This window comes from Narcine bancroftii, chromosome 8, assembly GCF_036971445.1.
Source record: "Narcine bancroftii isolate sNarBan1 chromosome 8, sNarBan1.hap1, whole genome shotgun sequence".
NCBI classification, from domain to species: Eukaryota; Metazoa; Chordata; class Chondrichthyes; order Torpediniformes; family Narcinidae; genus Narcine; species Narcine bancroftii.
In genome coordinates, this window is record NC_091476.1 from 21,025,958 (window position 1) to 21,035,765 (window position 9,808).

The 9,808-nt window shown below is 39.7% G+C and overlaps 2 long non-coding RNA genes and 1 pseudogene across 2 annotated transcripts; 1 reads left to right on the top strand and 2 right to left on the bottom strand.

Moving 5' to 3' along the window:
- Nucleotides 1-462: 462 nt before the first annotated feature.
- Nucleotides 463-7,725, bottom strand: LOC138740454 (uncharacterized). Its single transcript, XR_011342922.1, has 3 exons — nt 7,624-7,725; nt 7,062-7,115; nt 463-545 (listed from the first exon to the last, which is right to left on the bottom strand). It is a non-coding gene; the product is annotated as an uncharacterized lncRNA (long non-coding RNA).
- LOC138740452 (rho-related GTP-binding protein RhoG-like) lies at nt 3,583-7,790 on the bottom strand (annotated as a pseudogene).
- On the top strand, nt 7,516-8,778 carry LOC138740453 (uncharacterized). The gene is made up of 2 exons (XR_011342921.1): nt 7,516-8,001; nt 8,093-8,778. It is a non-coding gene; the product is annotated as an uncharacterized lncRNA (long non-coding RNA).
- Nucleotides 8,779-9,808: the final 1,030 nt, after the last annotated feature.

Sequence of the window (9,808 nt, forward strand, 5' to 3'; positions counted from 1 at the left end):
TTGTGATTTTATTTAATATCTGATTTTGATCTTCCCAAAACTTTTTCACTTTCTCACTTGCCCAAATTGCATGTATTGTTGTTCCTGTTTCCTTCTTACAGCAAAAACATCTATCTGATACTGTTGAGTCCCATTGATTTAAGAATGTTGCTTCTTGATACAACTGTGTGCCTTGCATTTCAGTTAAGAGTTAATCACATTCCTCTGTCCCCAGACTGGTAAAGACAGCATATTTCTCTCCCAAAGGAAAAGATAAATCAGATGGATTTTACAGTAGCTTTTACTGATACTAGTATTTATTTTTATTAAAGATCAACTTTATTTCGCATGAACATTCAGTAAAAGTTAAATCATTTCCAAAACAAGCAGACATAATTGAATATTAACATCAATGAATGAAAATTCATAGTTCTCAACCATAGTTCTCAATCCAAATTCTAGTATTATTTGATTCTTTTATTAAACTTTGTAGTGCATATGCAATATTTTTTTCCTCATTCTTTCTCATTATTACATTTCTTTCTCCATATCTTGTGTTTGCAAATCTGTGGAAGACAAATGAGATCATTAGTTACTCAATATATTTAACAACCTCAAGGAATAAATGCAACTTTATCCTTTTGTTCAATACAAAGACAACTGCAAGTTTAAGATCCAATTTTTTTGTGGTGAAATATAAAAGCAGAAAATATTGTAAATACTCAGATCAGATGGAATACAGGGAAAGGGAAGCAATATTTCAGGTTGATATTTAAAGTGAGAAAACAGGTACATCTTAAATTGCAGGGAAAGAAATATTGGCTGACTGGCTGAAGGCAAAGAGTAGGATCAGACAGGGCCTTCTCTGGTCAGCTGCACAAGGGTCGGTGTTTGGTTAGCTACTTTTCATGTTATATGTTAACAATCTGGATGACTGAATTGATGGCTTTGTCACCAAGATTTTGGATAATTGAAATAATAGGTGAAGGGGCAAGTGGTGGTGAGGAAGCAGGGGAGTATGCAAAAGTTATGAACAGATGGGGAGAATAAGCAAAGTGACAAATAGATACAGCTTGTCGGGAAGAGTACAGTCATGCACTTTGGTAGAAGTAATAAAGACAAAGACAATTTTTCAAAGTGGGAGAGAATTTAGAAAGCAGAGGTCCAAAAGCATTCAGGGGTGCTAGTCCAGGATTCCCTAAAGGCTAACTTTCAGGTTGAGTCCGTAGTAAGGAAGGCAAATGCAATGTGAACATTTGTTTTAAGAGGACTCAAATACAAAAGCAATGATGTAATGCTGAAGCTTTATCTGGGGCACCACAGGGCTGTGTTCTTAGCCCCCCCATTCTACTCACTTTACACCTACAACTGTGTGGCTTGGTACAACAATGATACCATCTACAATACTACTGTAATAGATTGTATTAAAAAAGGTGATGGGTCAACATACAGGAGGGCGATTGAAAACTTGGCTGAATGTCCCTGTCAAATGGCCCTATCGTAGTAGTCATGCACTGCATTACGTCCATTTGGCCAACAGCCAATAGCATATAGCCAATAGCCTATACATCCAAGGTCAGGACATAGTGGACATGCATGGAATGAGCTGCCAGATTAAGTGCTAGAATCCAGATCAACTGTATGGTTCAAAGGGCCATTTGAGACAATTTAAAACACAGGTATGTGCTGACCACCCTGCCGGCCACCCTCTAAAATATACCACCACTGATATTAAATTGACCAGACTGATGCACACAGGCACTAACATCACATGATGAGTGGGTTGGCCATTCACACTGCCATGTTAACTGCCAAATACCCACTAAATTGCCCGGTACAACCCATTTATTTGGCAGTGTGAAAGAACCTATTTATTGATGACTCTCATGACAACATAGTAATATGAATTTTGCAGATAACACCAAATTTAGTGGCCAGTGAAGAAAGTTGTCCAAGATTACAACAGGATCCAGATGAACTGGGAAGATATACCAAGGAAAGCCAGCTGAAATTTAACTTGGAGAATTGCAAGGTGTGGTACTTTTGTAAGGTTAAACCAGGGCAGGACAAAGTAGAGTAGGGCACTAGAGTGTTATACAACAGCGAGACTTTGAAGTACAGGCACATAGCTCCATGAAAGCATCTGCTGCATCTGCAGCAGCCACACTTGTTTCATTGGTCAGGACATTGAGTAGGAGTTTCCAAAGTTACTTGCTGAGACCAAACAGGTGCAATTTTCCCTTCAAATGATACAATATTGAAAAACAGTGCTATATCATTAAGTGGTTTTACATGCAGAAACACACCACCAGCAGAAACAGTTGTTGATTTCAGTTGATATTTTTTTCCATTACCAACTTCAAATTTAACTGTTTTTATACAGTAGTATTACTATGTAGATGCAAGTATGCAACAACTACAAAAAAAGTACCATTGTTCCATTCAAGACTACTTTTTGTGGGGGGAGGGGTAGTTTCAAGGTTGTTAAACTGCTTACTTACATGTGATCTTTATGCAGAAACTGGGCCATCACATGCATCGATTAAAAGATTTGTATTCAAAATTAGAGCTCATCCCATTACTGTCTACCAGATGTTGCACTTGTTTCTTTAAACAACTTTCCTCACAATATACCAAGCAATAGTTTTCATGTCTCAATAAAGGGCCTCAACCTGAAACAATGAGAGAGCATTTCTATGCATGGATGCTGTGTGACCAGAGCTCCTCCAGTAGCTGGTATGTTTAACGTTTTTCACTGCATGCTTTTACTTGCTTCAGGTCAAGGACTACTTTCTGGTAACAATTTAAATACTACTCAAGTTCTTAAAAAAAGTTATCACTAGTTTCATGATTAATTGTGATAATTTTTAAATTGAATTCTTGTATAATATGCCACTCAGAATGCTACAGAATACTACTTTTGTCAGATACAATTTGGGCAACTTTGTATGTTCAGAGAAATGAGCATTACTGCTATTCACATCTAAGATTGTATACAAGTGATAATGAACCTTAGACAATTACAATCCAAGTGGATTGCTGTTAGACAATTTTAGATTGCAATCTTAAGTTTTAGGATAACAGATAAGCAAATAAAATTTCATATAAACCTTAACAAAAGCTTAGTTTACTTAGCACAGAGCTTTGTCACGTAGTAACTGGCATTGGTTGTCAGGAACAAGAAGAAACATTAATTTTAAATTGAATGAATCCAGCTTTTGAACATTATAATGTTTTCTCCAACTAAAAATTTTAAAAGTTGAAATATCATCCGGAGAGAAACACCTCAAACTTTGAAGATTATGTATTCAGTTATCAAATATGGAACTGATATCCATGAGATTAGAATGCAATGAACCTGCAGTGCAGTTAGATATCTGACGAAGGACTGGCCACAAAGTTGAGGTTTTGTGTAAAACTGAAACAAATTAAAGCACAACAATCGCATTCTTAATAATTTTTTAAATTAGGTCAATTTCTACAGGCTGGTTAAAAAAATGAAACACAATGATAAAATGTTGCAATGATAAATATTTTTAAAACCAAAATGTTTTAGATTTTCCATGGCTTAATTCTTGCAGTTCAGAAAGTTAGACAACTCAATTATGAATGAAAATTAAATTTTATTTCAGCAGTACAATTTTTATAAATTTCAAAACAAGTCCTAATTGACCATTTTTTTTTTAAATTCTAAAAACACTGAGGTTTCTAGTGCATAGTAATATCCACCATGGTTACAGCGTAAAAAGCACAATGACAAAACTGAAAAAGATCATTTTTAGATTCCTCAATCCTGCTCTGAGGCTTGCAATTTTTTGTCTCTCCGCTTCACAGCTATTATTGTGTCAATAACAAGGCAAAGATCAGTTATTGGATCCAAAATACAGGACTGGGCCATTCCAATGTGAGAATCTATTGCAACCTCTCAACTCTGTACTGAAAAAATTGCATTATTTCTCTACAATAGGAGGTTTTAAACATGTACACCAATTTCAGTTACTTATGGAAGATTAGAGTTGAAATGACGTGAACAAACAGCTTTCAGTCTTTACATTTAATGGTTAAAAGTTGTGCAATCTTAACGTGAAATCAGTTTTCCTTTCAATTATGTTCTTGCCTTGATCAGGTCTTTCTCCCCTCCCCAAAATTGACATTCAGACAGCAAATGTGCCTGCGGCTTGTTTAAATTAGTTCACTTCTGGTCTTTTTCTGCTCACAGGATATATTTTAAAAATTTTTTAAAAAATCTCCCAGACCCAACTAAGAGCTCAAAGAATGTGAAAGTGAACCAAAATTCCTAGTTTCTATTAAGTTTTACTGTTTCACAAGTACAACCAAATTAAAATGTTCCACATTATTTGGTTTTTGAACAGATTGGGATTGGATGTTGTAGAGTTGGGAAGGACTCAATTTTGAATTGGGGGTGAGGTTGTCAGTCTTCAGTCATATCTGTGTATTATCTCAAAGAACAACTGCTGTGCCCCAAAATCATTGTGGGTAGAAGTGTATGATGCAATACAAACAGTCCAGAACCTGATCCAAAACAATTCATATTAGCTAACTTCTATACATTGACAAGTGTCAGTAATTTTTCATTTTCCCTTTTATCCTATGTTAGTACCATCTGAAATGGAAAAACACCTGCAAATCCACAACTGGCACACTGCAGCAGATTGATTCTGGAATTCGTACCTTGTCAGACCTTGCTGTTGTGCAATACAAAACAAAAGTGATTATACAAAAGAACAGATTGAAGTACTGTTCATTTTTTTGGTGATTGGAGCTATACATATTAAACAAAACTGGCCACTAAAACTGCTGATATTTATACAAAATGACTACAATACCCAATGAATTTTACCAGAATTATTTTTTTTGAACAAGTGCATTTGGAACTTGAGACCAATTTTATATCATTTAAATAACAATTTCATAGCTTCACAGCAATCTCCACTTCACCCATTTTAAATCTGAAATTTCAACATTTTTTTGTGCCTTCTGTGCAGTTGCTAAGTCTTTTGACAGCACCAAAACATACAGCAAGGACTGTCTGACTAACTGTAAACTGCAGTAGGGATTTTATATTGAAGTCTATGTTTGTAATAATTTATGATTCCAGATAACTGCCAGTGTGAATGCTGCACTGCTTGTTAACCAAAGTTACAGAATTGCAAAAGTCAATATTACTATTTGAAACCTGAGTAATGGACAAAAAGCAATTGCCATTTGTATAAAAAGTGATCAGAACAAGTGTGCTGTTAACAAACAGATGCATCTCCAAAAATGCCAGTCACAAGTAAAGCTATTAATTCATATTAAGATGCTTTTAAAAAAGATCTTTAAAGTGGCTGTTAAAAGGCAGTTTAGCTCAGCTCAAGGACAGTGGGGCATTTAATTGCAAGCTAGAAAGTCCAGTGCCATTATATCAGAATACATCTCATTAAAGGCCTGCATTTGGTAAAAAAATAAGACCCAGCTAATAAAGCAGCAATTCAACAATTTCCAGTTTCAGTAATACAAACTTGTTTTGTGCAAGAACCTTGCGTTACACCACAATGCAATCCAAAGCACAGCCAATCCATGGCTTCCAATCTATGTGCAACCAAGATGTTCATGTATTCAGGCTACAAAAGTACACAATTTTTGCTTTTCTTTTTTCTGTGAGGGTAAAGGACTGCTCTCACAGCTTCCACAAACACCTCCCTGATCCCCTCCTGGTTGAGGGCTGAACATTCCAGGTACTTAACCGCTCTGATCTGCTTAGCCAAGGTCACTCCCTGGTGCATGGTTGTCGGAGAGAGGCTTTGCTCCTTCAGCTTTTTTATGGTTTCGGAATCATTCCTCAAATCCTTCTTCGTACCAACCAAAAGTATGGGAACATTTGGGCAGTGGTGCAAAACTTCCGGTTGCCATTTGTGGCGAACATTGGCAAAGGAAGAAGGGCTAGCAACAGAGAAGCAGATGATGAAGACATTACTCTGTGGGTAAGATAGAGTGCGAAGACGGTCATACTCTTCTTGCCCTGCTGTGTCCCAAAGGTTCAGACTTATAGTTCGCCCATCAACAGTCATTTGTGCACTATAGTTATCAAATACAGTGGGGACATATTCTGCAGGAAAAGCATTTGTTGTGTAACTAATGAGAAGGCAGGTCTTCCCAACTGCACCATCTCCAACAACCACGCATTTTATAGTCTGCATTATTCATACAGTTTGAAGGTCACACTGTCAACAAAAAAAATTAACAGACATTAAAACATTTCAGTTTTTGCTTTCTCTCCACTTCAATTTAAATCCATTATGTTTTCTGGCTCCCATCCAATCAAGGTTCAGTTTCAAAGCAATTAGGAATCAAAATTGCTGACAATTGATAATATGTCTTAACAAATTCAAGAAAAAATTCTGGAACGTTTCCCTGTTGTCAATGGCAAAAGATCTAAACTTGTACCTAACAGAAGTGAAAACTTTTGATGCTCCAGAGATTCTGTTTATTCAAATGTTTTCAACGTGTTAATATAATTTGAGTAACAGGTAAATTCTTCTATACCAAGAAAATCATTTTTTCATTACTCACTTAAAAGTGGCATTTCATATACTATGTATGAGATATCCCGGTTTGTCAAATCACTACCACACTGGGCCAAATTAAGTTTAAATTGCAACATGGTTCATGTAGCGGTTACCGCAATGCTGTTACAGCACCAGCGATGGGGGTTCGAATCCAGCGCTGTCTGTCAGGAGTTTGTACGTTCTCCCCGTTTTGTACGTTCTCCCCGTTTTGTACGTTCTCCCCGTTTTGTACGTTCTCCCCGTTTTGTACGTTCTCCCACTGTCTCCCCAGCACTCCTGTTTCCTCCAAACCTCCAAAAATGTACGGGGCTGTAGATCAATTGGGCGGTACAGGTTCACATGCCAAAAGGGCCTGTTGCTGTGCTGGATTCAAAAAAAATTGTGCTTTTGATAAGAAAAAAAATTACCTACTAAATATATGCAGATTTTCTTTTACTGGAAAAATACAAAGTTCCCTTCTTCCTAGTTTACTCCCACACTCGAAACAAGCAATATGAGAAGCAAATGTGTTACCACTGGTCGGGCTCCATTGGGGACCATAATCAAAATGGGAGCTTTGTATCCATCCTGCAAACAGGCAAGATTGAATTCAAAATGTAATAAGCCCTTAATATTGTCTCATTAAGTGTATTCCATACTTTTATGGATAAAAGTTTACACAAGAAACAGCTTCAAAGGAACTAGTTTAGGATTCAGTATGGGTACTCTCTCCCGTCTTCCCTCCCTGAACCACACACTGTGCTTCATGGATTTCCATTGCTCGCCCACCCACCATGTGATTTTACCCCTTCTCTCTCTCTTACCTCAAAAATCATTTTCCCCCCCACTCCTAATTCACTCAACCACTTCCCGTAACTCCGCCACACCCATAAGTTTCTTCCTCCAAGCCCGACGCGCTTCTCACTTTCAAACCAGCCACCCCCTCCCCTCCCCCTGAGCCAGGCTGACTTCCCGCACACTCGGGACTCCCATCCCCATCCCTCCCCATCCCATCGTCGCCTGCCGAGCCAACTCGCCCACCTCCATGTTTCACAGCAACTTCCCTCTCGACTTCACTCCAGTTACACGTCATTACCTCGTCCAGGAATGGGCCTGAGACAAGTCCAAGCACCTGACAAGCCAGCGGCTGGGGCTCGGCTCGCCCCGCTGAGGCCTCGGCCAGACCCGACCCCGCAGCACTTACCTCAAACTGCCCGGAACAAGCTTCATCCGGGGGCCCACGCTCTGCTTGCCGGGGAATGTAGTACTGGAGGGGAGGGGGAGGGGCCAGCGGCTGCTGCGTTTGCGCAATAAAGCCCGGGTGAGGCGCGGCCCCGCGACTGAGTGGTGCAGGCGTGCGCGTGGTTGGAGGCAAAAGGGCGTGGGTGATGGCAGGGGAGAACTGCAAAACAATGGAGTGCATCGCTTAGGGCGATTTAAGGGCTTGGAGTGAAGGGGTAACAATAAACCAGAGGTACTTCATTTCAAAGAATTGAAGTTGCAACAAATGTGGATCATCAAGACTTGGGGATGGTTGCTACTTTCATAATGCCTCCATTTTTCAGACTGCCTGGGCTACAACAATGTGAGCAGAAAGTTCCAGAAGCAGTAGGAAACACAAACAAGGATGCAAGAAGCACTTTGGGTAGAATCCATAAGATGTAGGAGCTCGATTCGGCCATTCAGTCCATCAAGTCTCCTTTCCCATTCGAACCATCAGAGAAACCAACAATCAAGGATGCTCCAGCAGAAGTAGGAGGTGAATGGACACGCCAGAAGCCCTCAACAGTGCGGCCAGCGTTTGTGGATTAAAAAAAAAATCATTTCTGACAAAAAAAAACTCGAAATGATTTTGCTGAGTGTTTCCAGTTTGCCTTGATTTCAGATTTTTATCTCGTGCAGTTATTTTTTTCACACTCCCTCAGAAATGTTGCAGATCAGAGAAGAGGTGAAAAGAATAGACAGGATGTTTGTATTGGAAACAGAGGTTATCAAGGTATCAATTATCATTTTTAAGAAAAAAATCACAGAGAGAGAAGAGGAAGAAAAAGAAACCATTGACGCTGAAAGAAATAGTCACATGTTGAGATAACCAGCACACTTCAACTGAGACAGTTCTCAGAGGGAAAGATAGGCAGGAGGGTTGTATCCAAATCAAAAATGGTGGTGCAGTTATGGAGATGAGGAGAAAGGCATGGAAAGATTTATTCTGAGGTTTCCGGAGTAAAGTATTAAAAATAATCCACTTAAATTTTTTCATGCACTTTTATTGATGTCAGGCTGGCACTGGAGACAGCACACCCTGATGCCTTCCCAAACATTGTAGGGGACTTCATTCAGACCAACCCGAAGAAGTCCCTGACAAACTACCACCAACACATGACATGCGAGACCAGGGTAATCAACACACTCGACCACTGCTACACCACCATGAAGAACGCATACTGAGTCATACCACGGCCGCATTTCGGCAAGTCTGATCACCTGGCTGTACTTCTACTCCCGGCGTACAAAAAGAGACTGAGGACCATAGAACCAGATGTGAAGACGGCAAAGGTGTGGTCAAGGGAGGTGGAGGAGCATCTGCAGGACTGGAACATATTCAAGAACTCATCCAAAGACTTGAATGAATATGACAGATGCATGCCAGCTATGGCAGGGAGTGCAGGCCATTACAGCCTACAAAGCCAGGGCAAACACTATAGATGGCTTTTGTGCTTCATTACCAGATGAGCTGAAAATCTTCTATGCCCACTTGAGAAGAAGAACCAAACAGTGCCCTCTAGAATCCCTGAGGACCCTGTGATATCTGTCTCTGAGGGTGACGTCAGAACATCAAGAGGATGAACCCTCGCAAGGCATCACACCCTGATGGCATACCTGGCAGGGTACTGAAAATCTGTGCCAACCAACTAGCCGGAGTGTTCATGGACATTTTCAACCTCTCATTGCTGCAGTCAGAGGTCCCCACCGGCTTCAAAAGATCATCAATTATCCTAGTACCCAAGTAGAGTAGTGTGAGCTGCCTCAACGACTGTTGCCCAGAGCACTAACTTCTACTGGGATGAAATGCTTTGAGAGGGTGTTCATGGCCAGAATTAATACATACCTAAGCAAAGATCTGGATCCACTGAAATTCGCCTATCATCAACAATCACTCCACAGTAGATGCAATATCACTGGCTCTCCACTCAGCTCTGGATCACCTCAAAAACAGCAATTAATACATACAGCTGCTCTTCATTGACTACAGCTTGGCCTTCAATACCATTATTCCCTCA